This window comes from Peromyscus californicus, unplaced genomic scaffold (assembly GCF_007827085.1).
Source record: "Peromyscus californicus insignis strain IS unplaced genomic scaffold, ASM782708v3 Scaffold_1__1_contigs__length_55948999, whole genome shotgun sequence".
In the NCBI taxonomy this organism is placed as follows: domain Eukaryota; kingdom Metazoa; phylum Chordata; class Mammalia; order Rodentia; family Cricetidae; genus Peromyscus; species Peromyscus californicus.
Window position 1 is genome coordinate 52319606 of NW_026294492.1, and position 13160 is coordinate 52332765.

At 42.0% G+C, this 13160-nt stretch overlaps 1 pseudogene; it reads left to right on the forward strand.

Annotated features, from left to right (window-relative positions):
• Positions 1 to 6487: 6487 nt before the first annotated feature.
• Positions 6488 to 13160, forward strand: part of LOC128115859 (zinc finger protein 431-like) — a 45954-nt pseudogene continuing 39281 nt past the window's right edge.

The window sequence follows — 13160 nt, forward strand, 5'->3', positions numbered from 1 at the left end:
TAGATTACTTCCCCCAATCCCCATACCTCCTCGGAAGGCCGGTCATAAGAATCCAGGTCACGTAGGTCTCTCCGAAGGGCTCTGTAGGGTGATGCTCCTGGCTCGGCCCTAGGAGCATAAGGCGGGGGCCCAGGATCCTTTGGGGTGTAAGGATTGGGGAGAATGACTTTTACTTTCGTTTTAACCTCCACTGTGGGTGATTCAATTTGGTCAATGCTCTCCCTGTGGAATTTAGCCCATTCCTTTTCCTCCTTATCCTTGATGCTTTTCCCCTTTTCTCCCAGGCCCTGTGTTGTCTTTTTCTCCTCCGTGGATCTCTGTGGGGAGAGGTATTGTATCCAGATGGAAGGACATTTTAAGGGCTGTGACAGTCGAGTAGAATCCCAAGGGCGGCAGGATGCCAAAATGTTCTCTCTCTATGGCTAATCTCTCCACCTGGGCCCAGGTAGTCCACGAAAAAAGGTTGGAGCTAGGGACCCAGGGGGCCAGAGTGACGATAGTGTCCCAGGTCTTGATAGCACTACTCTCAGATAACTCAATCCCTCTGGACTTGAGCATGAGCCAAAAAGCCTTTAGGGCTGGCTCTTCCTTAGTTGAAATAAGATTACCCACACTAAGGGTTTCACTTACCCTGAGTAACATTCACTTTAATATGGAAGATTTTCTTAGATCTTGCATGTACACTAAACCCCTAATCAATGTGTATGCCTGTTAGGATACTTGAAAAGTATGAAACTAAATGGATGGACAGTTTTACAACATGGCTCTAATGTGGCCATGATTAACATTGTGACATCTGTTATGGTATTGTTTCTTGTCTTGTTCCTTAAATGAGTGTTTTACATACACTGATCAGTTATCTGACAGTGATAAACATAGTTTTGTGAGAATGCAATAATCCTCACAAAGCTGTACTTATTTCACTGTCGTTTTTCATTAAAATTTCAGGACACATTAAAATTTCTTCAGAGGGACTAATGAATCAGCTTGCATATGGAAACTGTCGACCATGTCTTATGAACTTTGACTATGTTTTTCAATATTGAGGTCTTCCCATTTGTAGCCTAGAATACAGTAATAGAAAATGTATAAAACAATATTGGAAATTATGAAAAAATTGAAATTAGTATCTTTAGTGAACCTTAGAACAAGGCCTGAATTATTCACCGCATCCTTTCTCTTTCAGAGTCCAAATTACTGAAGACCACCAATCTCCAAAAAAAGGCTTGTCCTCTTAAGTTAAAAAGGAAGGAAAACTCCCTTTCTTACATACGGAAGTGAAGTTCTGGTAGGTTTCTACCATCAAATCTTTGTAGAGACTCTTCTGAAAAGGATCTGGCAAAGCCACTCTTCATGAGTGAACTTCACACACACACACATCTTTATAGGTCACTACATGCTAAAATACCCCATATATGTATGTAATAGAAGTGGTGAGACTGACAGCATTATAAATGTACAATTCAGTGAGAATAAATCTACATAATTCTGTGTGCTCTATATACTACTTTCATGTCACACGATTTCAAATGCAGTCCCCAACTCATTTTAGAGGGAAACAGAGAAGGAGGATCATGCCTCTCATTCATTGCTCTGCCCCCGAATAGGATATGGCATTTCAGAAGAAATGCCTAGTAACATATACAGAGAGACAGGTAAACAGCGCAACACTACTGAGTTTATATGGGCAAAATTGTATCAAAATTACTAGCTTCAAAAAAGGATGGACAGCATGGGTATGGTGGCTCACAACTTTAATTTAAGACGTAAGGAGTCAGAGAAGGGTGAAACTCTTTGGTTTCCAGGCCAGCATGGATTTCATGTCTAAGACAACTAAAGGTACATATGAGACCCTGTCTGAAAAAAAACTAATGAAAAGATAGGTAGTTGCTGGGCGTTGGTGGCACACGCCTTTAATCCCAGCACTTAGGAGGCAGAGGCAGGCAGATCTCTGTGAGTTTGAGGCCAGCCTGGGCTACAGAGTGAGATTCAGAGCAGGCTCCAAAGCTACACAGAGAGACCCTGTCTCAAAAAACAAAAAAAAAAAACAAAAAAAGATAAGATAAGAAAAGAAAAGATAGATGGAACTCGGGCTCACTCTAAATTCCTGCAAAGAGTTAAACATTCACTCCAGTTCTGTAATAGTCTATCAGAAAACTGGAGTGACCCTGTTTAAAGTGTAAGGCAAATATGATATTCTTAAGGAGGAATTCATTTTTAATAAGTTACTGACTGACAGGTAAAACAGTTCTCTGCTGTGGGATGTTCTGTATGTCAAATGTGTTGCTGATTAGTCAATAATTAAAACACTGATTGGTCATTGGCTAGGCAGGAAGTGTAGGCGGGACAAGGAGGAGAATAAAGCTGGGAAGTGGAAGGCTGAGTCAGAGAGACACTGCCAGCCGCCAAGATGAGAAACAGCATGTGAAGATGCCGGTAAGCCACAAGCCATGTGGCAAGGTATAGATTTATAAAAATGGATTAATTTAAGCTGAAAGAACAGTTAGCAAGAAGCCTGCCATGGCCATACAGTTTGAAACCAATACAAGTCTCTGTGTTTACTTGGTTGGGTCTGATGGCTGTGGGACTGGCAGGTGAGAGAGATTTGCCCTGACTGTGGGCCAGGCAGGAAAACTCTAGCTACAAATGGCGTCCAACGTGGTGGCAAGAGTTTCCACCTAAAAACCTGAGAAAAGATTCTAAAACGGAGCTAAAAACAGTTCCTAATTGTCTCTCTCAAATGAGCGACAGCTGCTGGTTTGAGCTACTGGTGGGTTCCTAGCGTGCGTGCTCGACCTGCCTATGGCGGGAATGAGGCCTTTGCAAGTGGCACTTTGAGCTGCATAGTGGATTTAGCCTTTGCTGGTGCAGAGCAAAAGGGGAGGTTTCTGGGCTACACGCTGCTTGGCTAAAAGCATAGACCCCCGATAGCTCCCAGAGCTGGCGGTAAACCATGGCCATGTTGGGAAGCTGAGGTGGGTGGATCCAGCAGCCACAGCTGCTGCAGTTTAAGGCAATAGATTCACAATAAGACAGATTCAGATGTAATAGTTTACAATGTGTGTAAAAGATACGTAGGCTTGAAAGAGACAAAAAAGATGATATATAGAGTTATAGAAATAAATACATAGTTTTAAAAAATAAAGTCTTTAAAGAGACAGTAAAGGTAGTATAAAAAATAAGCCACGTAAAAATGGATATTACACAGAGAATCTGCATTGTGTTGTCTTTGGGACTTTTAACTGCAGAAAAATATTTGATTGTAAAAGCTGTTGAGTTATGCCAAAATGTATATTTTAAAGGTGCCTTGACTTCAAAATTTGGATATAAGGATATGTTACTTTGGAAAGGAGACTCTGCTTTTGTTCCCACAGAAAGCCAAAGGCTATGGATTTGTTCCAGATTAAGATACATCAGGTTTGACCAGCCAAGACCCCCTGAAAGGTCTCCGATGACACCATGGCCCAGATGATCCAACATCCAGAATGGTTTGAAGGCAACTGGCTCAGACGATACACCCTCATGGACTTTTCCATGATCCTAAAATTTTCTTTGTATCCCCATAAGATACAGCGCCCCCCTCCAGCAGGAAGTAGTAAGAGAAGCTACGCCCAAATTCCCAAATTATATGTAATTTTACTTTGTTAAGGTTAAAACCTTCCTTTTTATTTTTTATTTTTTAAAAAAGGGGGGAAGTGCTGTGGGATGTTCTGTATGTCAAATGTGTTGCTGATTAGTCAATAATTAAAACACTGATTGGTCATTGGCTAGGCAGGAAGTGTAGGCGGGACAAGGAGGAGAATAAAGCTGGGAAGTGGAAGGCTGAGTCAGAGAGACACTGCCAGCCGCCAAGATGAGAAACAGCATGTGAAGATGCCGGTAAGCCACAAGCCATGTGGCAAGGTATAGATTTATAAAAATGGATTAATTTAAGCTGAAAGAACAGTTAGCAAGAAGCCTGCCATGGCCATACAGTTTGAAACCAATACAAGTCTCTGTGTTTACTTGGTTGGGTCTGATGGCTGTGGGACTGGCAGGTGAGAGAGATTTGCCCTGACTGTGGGCCAGGCAGGAAAACTCTAGCTACAGTTCTCAAAAATGTTAATAAATTAAATATTTATCTTAAGATAATAAAACAATAACAGCAACAAAAAAAGATAGAGTATATAAAGATGATGCTACAGTGAAGATCACTTGTGGCTTTTATAAAGGATCTTAATCAATAAAAGCCTTTAATACCCACACTTGATAGGCAGAAGGATAGTAGTTCAACACCAGTCTGGTCTACGGAGCGGTTTTGATGGCCAAGGCTAGATAGAGAAAAAGAGACCCTGTCTCAAAAGTAAAAACTTTAAATGAATTGACGTGTTTGTTTTTTAATTAAATTATGATTCAAGGTCTCTCCATGTAACTGCCTGATATAGGTGCTAGAGTGGAACTTGAATTCCTGAAACAGCAATGTGTGCTCCTACCAGCTGAGCCATCGCTCCAGCTAAAAATATAAATATTAAATCTTTGTAACTTTAAACCAACAGGTTTACTCTTTTAGACATTTAAAAGCCCACCATCCTGGGTGTTGGGCACCAGGCTCAGGTCCTCAGCAAGAGCAGCACAGTCTGGACAGCCGAGCCTTCTCTGCAGGCACTGCAGGTTTCTGAAGCTGGTGAGCCAGTACCCTTGGAAGATAGTTTTATTTAACCTTTCTAACAATAAAAAACATGGCAGCCAAAGCCACCCACTCAATGCACCCTCAAAAAGAGTGAGAGTCATTGTAAAATTATCTGTCATGGTCATCATGGCTGTCTTCATGTTCACAAGTAAGGTGGTATAAATAAACATAAGCTTTATGCTTTGAAATTTGCAGATGTTTGGTGTGCTGGAATTGGAAGATATTTGACCCCAAGCAGTGTCATCTTGGAAGGTAAAGCCATCTTCAGCGTAATTGTTTATAAATTGTGACAATAGTACCACATGCATCTTGGGCCTATCCAGGGGCCATCAATGACTGTCCAACCCTTTAGAAGTCACCATTAGTATAGGACTCCACCTGCTAGTTTCCAAGTTCAGGTAGAAATGAGTAGCCCTGGGAAAGTAGATTACTGAGCCAGAAATCATACAGTGAGCCAGACTGAACATTCCAGTCAAGTGTTCGTGTGACTTTAAAGAACCCTCAGTGGAAGGCCTGCAGGCAAGGCACAGGATAAAATTCCTCCACAGAGCAGTGGAGCACAGCAGTAAAGCAGCTGGACAGGGATTCTTCATGCCATTGCCACTGCTGCTGGCTGCTGCTTCAGCACCATCACAGATTCCAGAGAAGGTGTCAAAAAGTGGACAGTGGACTGGGGGACAAAGGCCAGGGTGCCATAGTCTCACGTGGACTCCAGGAAAAAGACTGACACTAAGGGTCCAAAGCTGGAGTGGCAGGGCCTGCACACACTTTGTCATTTGCTCTTTTGAGACAGGGTCTCACGTATAACCCAGGATTGCCTAAATTTCACAGTGATCCTTCTGTCACAGTGTGCTCAGTACAGAGTACAATTGTGTGTCACACCTAGCTTCTGTTTACTTAATGAGTAAGTGTGCTGGGAAAGTGTTCATGTTGCCTAACAAGGTGCAGCTGGAAGAAGTGTGAACAATCCTAGGAAAGCCTTGTTGAAATTGATGCCTGGTGAATGGCAATCAGGTGGTTTAAATTTGACCTGGATGGGCTGGGCATCATTTCAGCTGTGAGACAGGGAGATCACTCCATTATACGTTAAGGAATGATCTGTGTATGCTAGAGATGCTGTGAATGGAAAGAAAAAAAAAAAAAAAAAAAGGAAAGGACATGACTGCTCCTAGGTGTGGTAGAGGAGAAAGTTTGTTTTTGATAAAAGGGAAGGTGTAGGGAGAGACAGGGACGTTTGGGAGAATCCAGAGTGGACATGAGCCCGAGTAATGTGAGAAGAGGAGGCAGGGGAGTGGGGAGAGCCAGTTGAAGAGGTCAGGAAGATAAAGTGTAGATGGAAAAAAACTGGGTTGTCAGAATGGTTAGTATATAGGGAAGGGCCGCTCAGCCCCTGGGCTGGGAAAGTTCAGGGAAGGGGGTAGGACATGGCAGTCATATCCTGCCACGGATAGGGACTGGGGGAGGCAGGGAGAACCTGGCAGCCAGTGTCTGCTTTTATAGGTTAAATACGCACCTCAGCCTTTTGTACTAGGTTTGAGACTTAAAACCCTGTGTCCAGGAGGAAGGACGGGAAGTGCCTCCTGAGTGCAGGAAAAGTTCAGGGACGTCTTTGCAGTTCATGCTCAAGTTCTGTTACAATGTATTTTCTGCAAGTCTGAGACAGTTCTGTACCAGAGTTGGAAGCCAGGGCTAGGAACTACTGTGGTGTGTCCCTTCACAACGCTCTAGCCTTAAGGGAGTTGCTCCTCCTACTCAGGACGCACTAACCAATCAGGGCTCTTAAGCGGACTGCCAGTCAGAATAAGTGATGGCACTTCCGGTCCTCCATGCATCTGGCTTGGTTGCTGTGGGACTGAAGGAGCCGTTCGTGTTCCGTGTTTTGCGTTGTGACCCGCTGCCGGGAGCTGTGAGGAGAGCCGGGCGAGCTCGGAATCCGCCATGGTGAGCGAGGGGCCGCTGTCTCCACAAGGGGAGGAGCCGCGGGAGCCGGTGTGGGGTCCCGGGGCTGTGGGAACCGGCGTCCGGACCTGCGCCCCGTGCGGTCCGTGAGATCCGCGCTGTCCCTACAACTCCCGGCCTCTGAATAACTTCCGTCTGTGGGCTGCGGCTACGGCTGCAGAGAACTCGGGGATGTGGGAACTGTGTGTAGATAGTTCCTTATTGTAAGGTACCATGCAGCGTGCGCGCATGCGCCACTTTCGTCATCGCCTTGAAAAGCGGATTTGCTAAATGACAGAGCTCTACTTTCTTTAGTGTCTTCCAGAAGTTCTGCACTTGGCACCGAACATTCAGGTGTAGGATCCGCCTGCAGTTATGTCTGTGCAGGGTGTAATGTTTGTGTCATTAACACATTTGCATGTAGATTTCAGGGTGGTCCAGTCAGGTGTGTTAGGCCAGACTTCCTGAGTTTCCTGGCCTCATGTGTTCAGTTCCACACTGTTTGAATTGTGATTTTGTTTCTAAGTTTTCTCTTATGTTCTATTAATCTCTTAATTCTTTCTCAGACAGTACAGTCTTTATTGCAGTTGTATGGGAAGTTTTAAAGTCAGATGGTATTATCACTGTCTGTGCTGTTTACCTAATCTTGTGTTAATCATTTTTTCATTCATGAGGAGCTTTTGTCATCATTTTTCTGTTGTTGATAGGAAAAATTGTTAGACTTTATTGGAGTGTTGCTGAATTTGTAGCTCAAAGTCTGTACTGAAATTATATTTAGGCTTCTTGTCTACAATCATGGAATTTTTCTCCTTTGTTCAAGTTTCTTGATCAATTACAAAGGTATAGTTTTGGCTACAGATATTTGTCATATTTCTGTGTATTTATAGCTTATTTTTCTATGATGACATATAAGAGGTAGGGTATATGTTTTTAATTTTTCTATGTTATTTATTTCCTGTGTATGAGTGATTTGCTTGCATATGTGTCTGATCACTACATGTGTGTTTTGTGCCCATAGAAGACAAAAGGAGGCATCAGATCCCCTTCAACAGCATCTAGGAATGATTGTATGCTACCATGATAGTGTTGGGAACCAAACCGAGGACTTCTACAAGACCAAAATGTGGTGGTAAATGCTGAGCCATCTCTCCAGTCCTAAACTCAACAGATTTTCAAAACTTTATGTGTGTGCGTGCACAAGTATATGCTGAAAAGCAAATGTTAAGAGAGTTGAGGTTTGCTTATAAATCTGTCTTTGGGGTTTGGGAGATGACTCAGTAGATAGGCTGGTTAGATTTGGTCAGCTTGGCATAAGCTAGAGTCACACTGGTCTGTAGGCAAATCTACAGGGTATTTTCTTGATTAGAGATTGATGTAATAGGGCATCCCACTGTGGTTGGTGCTACCCTGGGCAGGTGGTCCGAGTTCTATAAGGAATCAAACTGAGCAAGCCATGCTGGCAGGAGGGCAGTAAACAGCATTTCTCCAGGTTGAGTGCATATGCAGAATGCATAAGCCTATGGTTTATGTGAGTTAGCAAACTGTTTCTTGTCAGGTCCTCTGTGTATTTGGTAGAACTGGAGACTTGTAATTACTGAAGAGATTTTTCTTAAGTGTATGATTTCTCATTGTGATGACACATTAATTCCAGAACAGTTACACCTTCCAGCTTTCAGAAAAAATATTTTAAGATAAGGTTTGTTATGTTGATTTTCTTTGCCTTGGTCCCAGTGTTCAGGCCCACAGGGCAATGACACTGCTGTCCTCCTGACTCAACCTCCTCAATTCTTGATTAAAGGTTTACAGCATCATACTCTTCTAAAACTACCTATTTGTTGCCAGAGTGGGCTGTCTATTGCACTAATTAGAAAAGTATTTGTGTTGAACAGACCTCCATTCAGATGAGAATAGAAGGAATAGTTTATTGTGTACACTGCAGGGGAAAATAGGCTAGGCAATAGCTAGATTAGAAGTGGTTTAAGTCAATCACCTGTAGCTGTTTGTGTTTTAAAAAAGGATCTGATTGGTCAGGATGAGTGCCTTTTTGTGTACTTTCCCAGTATGTGTTAATTCATACCATGTGAATGAAGGAAAACCAAATTAGTGGGTGTACAGTTGGGGGTGCTTACCTTGAGCCATTGAAATTTCTAATTGGACAACTCTCTCATGTTGGTAAGTGCAAATTTGGTTGTCTCACTTTAGTCAGGTGAGAGCATTGAGACACTAGGCATTTGGCTGTGGCTTGTGTGTGAGCATACAGTACTCAGCAGCTAACATTTCACACAAGGCATTGTTATACAGTCTTCTGTAAATGTGGAGTTGAGTTCTGTACACGATGATGAGTATAGATCTATTTACATTCTTCTACATGCAGACATCTACTTTGACCAATACCATTCGTTGAAGATGCTGTTTTCCAGTGTGTATTTCTGGCTTTTTTTTTTTTTAAATCAAAACCCAGATATTCATAGGAGTGTGGGTTCATGTCAAGAGTCTTCAGTTTTATTCCATTGACCGATGTGTCTGTTTTTATGACAATACCATGTGGTTTTTAATACTATACCTCTATATTACAACAGGCAATCTGGAGTGGTGTGAACTCCAGCAGTTCTTTTATTGTTCAGAATTGCTTAGCTATCCTGGGTTTTCTGTTTTCCCATTTGAAGTTGAGAATTGTCCTTTCAAGGTCTGTAAAGAATTATGTTAGGTTTTTGATGGGGATTGCATTGAATCTGTAGCTTGCTTTTGGTAGGATTGCCAATTTTACTATGTTAATTCTACCAATCCATGAGTGTGAGAGATCTTTCTTTCTTCAAAGACTTGAACATTTTAATCATATAAGTCTTTCACTTACTTGGTTAGAGTTACTGTGAGATATTTTAAATGCAATTTGGGGCTATTTTGAAAGATGTTATTTCCCTACTTTCTTTCTTATTCCCTTCGTCATTTTTACATAGGAGAGCTACCGATTTTTGTGAGTTAATTGTGTATCCATGCTACTTTGCTTTAATTGTTTTTCACCCATAGGAGTTCTGTGTCATTTTTAGGGTCACTTACATATCCTATTACATCCTCTGTAAATAAGAATACTTTGACTTCTTTCTTTCCAATTTTATCCCCTTGATCTCCTTCAGTTGTCTTATTGCTCTAACTGATACTTCCGGTTCTATATTGAATAGACATGGTGAGACTAGAGGTCTTGTTGTGTTCCTGATTTTAGGTGAATTACTTTGAGTTTCTCCCCATTTAATTTGATGTTGACTATAGTCTTGTTGGAAATTGCTTTATTCTGATTAGGTATGTTCCTTGTATCCTTTATCTCTGTAGAACTTTTATCATGAGAGGGTGTTGGATTTTTTTAAAGGCCTTTTCTCCATCTAATGTGTTGATAATGTAGGTTTTTTTTCTTTTTGATTATTTATATGGTGGATTACATTTCTTGAGTTTTGTATCTTGACCCATCCCTGAATGTCTTGGATGAAGCCTACTTGATCATGGGTAGATGATTGTTCTGATGTGTTCTTGGATTTGGTTTTTGAGTATTTTATTGGCTGTTTTGCATCTATGTTCATAAGAGGAAAAGGTCTTTTATTCTCTTTCTTTGTTGGGTCTTTATGTGGTTTAGGTTTCAGGGTAACTGTGGCATGGAAACTCAGGTGCTGGGGATGTAGGTCAAGAGTAGAACACTTTTACTATGTATTATGATGTAAACAAATACAACTAGACAGTGATCTTTAATAGGAGTGGTGGATCTCACATTACCACTGAAATAGCTACATGTTATTGATGAACTAGATTTTGGTGGGTTAGAATCCCTATTACATGAATTAGATGCCCTGAATGAGACAGATGATCAACAAGCTGAGCAGTAACGTAGAGGTGGAGGAGTGTGGAGTCCACAAACTGAACTGTAAGGTAGGGGTGGGTGGAGTGTGGAGCACACCTTCCATCACAGCACTGGGATGGAAACTGAAGCTGGATCCTTGCCAGGTTTGAGGGTATGAATGACTTTGCTTATGAAAATGTAGATATATTTTAATTTTTAAAATGGTAATTGTTTGTTTACTGGCTTGTATGGGGAAGACCATGGTCCCCATGTGGATCTTAGATAACAACTTATGTGAGTTGGTTCTCTCATTCTACCATGTGGGTCCTAGGGATCAAACGAAATCGGAATTCCCAGCCATCAGGAAGCTGGGTAGGAAGATCAAGTCTAAGGACACAAAGCCCACCTTCCTTTAACCACGTTTTCACACATTTTCAGTTTCTGAATTTACTCAGCCCTCATACCCTTAATATATCTAGTCAGTCACCTCTACAGTTCCAGGCCAAGTTCAGTCCCAGTGGATTCTTTTTCCCATGACAATTGTATAGTAAGATGTATCTTAATATTTTACCCAGAGTCTGGATTTCCTTTGACACTCTCCAACTCCCAATCTATTCTATAGCATTATAGTTTTACAAACACAGATCAAATCCTCGAATCTTCCAGATTTTACCCTTGTAATAGCTTCTCATGACACTAAGATAACAAGACAGTGGATACCAGCATCTTGACACTGTCCTCTCAGTTCAGGATTTTCTTGTGGCCACTTTTGGTTAAGGATACCAAAGTGTCAAGTCCATCCTGTAAATTCTTTTCTTTACAGCCCAGTGTTGTTAACAGCATCCCTTTAATCCCAGTGCTCTGGAGGCAGAGACAGATTCCTCTGAGTTCCAGGCTACCCTGGTCTAATGGTGAGTTTCATGCCAGCAAGAATACACAGTGTGGTACTGTCTCAACAACACAACCAAAGAACAAAGAAAAAAGGTTGCATGTAATTTGATAGGCTGGGCCAAGAGATAGATGGCTTAGTGTGCAAAGTGTTTGTGTGCATATGAATCACATGAAGGAGAGGGAGAAGGGTCACATGCCCTTTTTTTTCCTGCTCCTTTTAAGAGGTCACATACAATGGTAGAAAGCACTGACTCTTTTGAGCGGGATAACCCAAGGTCATGGGTGGAGCAAATACCACTACACAGGACCACCTGAATTTAGTCCCTAAAGTGCATGTAAAAGCTGTAAAGAGAGACTCCACAAAGTTGTCTTTTGAGCCCCACAAGCAACATGATATGCCCATGTACCCGTCACAGAAACACAATTATAAAGTATTTTAAAAGTGGTGTAGGCTGGCATTCCTTCTGTAGCTCAGGCAGGCCTTGTGATGAGTTGGTCTGTATGTCTCTGAACCACAGATCCAGAAGATCCTGTGTTTGTGTTCTTAAGATCTTAAGTTTTGTTTAGATGGATAGATATTATTCCTATATATACGTGTGTGCACCACATGCATTTAATGCCCTGAAGAACCTAGAAGATAGTTTCAGGTCCTCTGGGACTGCAGATACAAATGGTTTGAGCTGTCATTTGGATACAATGAATTAAAATTTGGACCTCTGCAAGAACAGCCGGTGGTCTGAAAATGATGAACCATCTCTCCAACCCTTTATGCAGATAAATAACACTGTATTTTTACTCCCAGGAACAACTTAGAAGTCAAAATTAGGTCAAAACCTTTTGTTGCAGGCTGATTTGAAAACTTAATTCTATCTGGGCTAGAGAGATGGCTCCCCAGTTAAAAGCCCCGATTGTTCTTCCTGAGGATTTGGGTTTAATTTCCAGCACCCACATGGTGAACATCAACTGTCTAATTCCAGTCCCAGAGGAACCACCAAGCCTCTTCTAATCTCCAAGGACACTTCACATTTGTGGAGGACAAACATACATGTAGTCTAAGCTTTCATACATGTATAATAAAATTTAAAAACACAGTTCCTTCTACCACTCACTACTTTCTGTTCCCAGATGTCAAAGAAACCATCTAGCAGCACAGCAGGGCTGGGGAAAGGAGCAAGGTATCACTCACCTGCCAGGTAAGAGATGTCCCAGAGTGGCTTACCTGCATAATCTTCATAAAAGGGTGGTCTGTCCTGGATGTTAACAGTACAGGATATGGAGGCTGTTAGATAGCACAGCATAGTGATGATGATGTTTGGTGGTGACTCTCAGGACTGCAGAGTGGGGTCTCTCAGATGGAGGGCAGGCAGGCAACCTCTTGCGCCTGTCCCACATCTGTACAACACTACAGTCGGAGGGTGACCATGTGTGGTTGTCACCTCTCTGCATCTGTGTGGAAATCCCAGTAACATCTGTAAGTATCATAGGCCCAGGACAGCAGTGAGGAAGATTCATACATGATCCAGCACTTTAGCCCCAGGGGAGTCACTGCCCTGTTGTGTGTTGAACTGCCTACTCTTAAGATCACATATTCTCAGAGGTGAGAAGTGCCCATAATACACTGTTCCCAGCAGAAAGGAGCTCAGTAATGAGCTGATGGCCATAGAGCAGACACAGTCTTCAGTCTGGATGCTGTGTAAGCACTGTCTAAACAGGCCTGACACAAAGTCTATAGAACAGAGACAGACCTGGGTGCATCTTGCTAAGGGATTGATTTGACAGACCCTGTATTCATGATTCATATTATGAATTTCTTTGCTTTCTGTCTTTCTTTGTTTT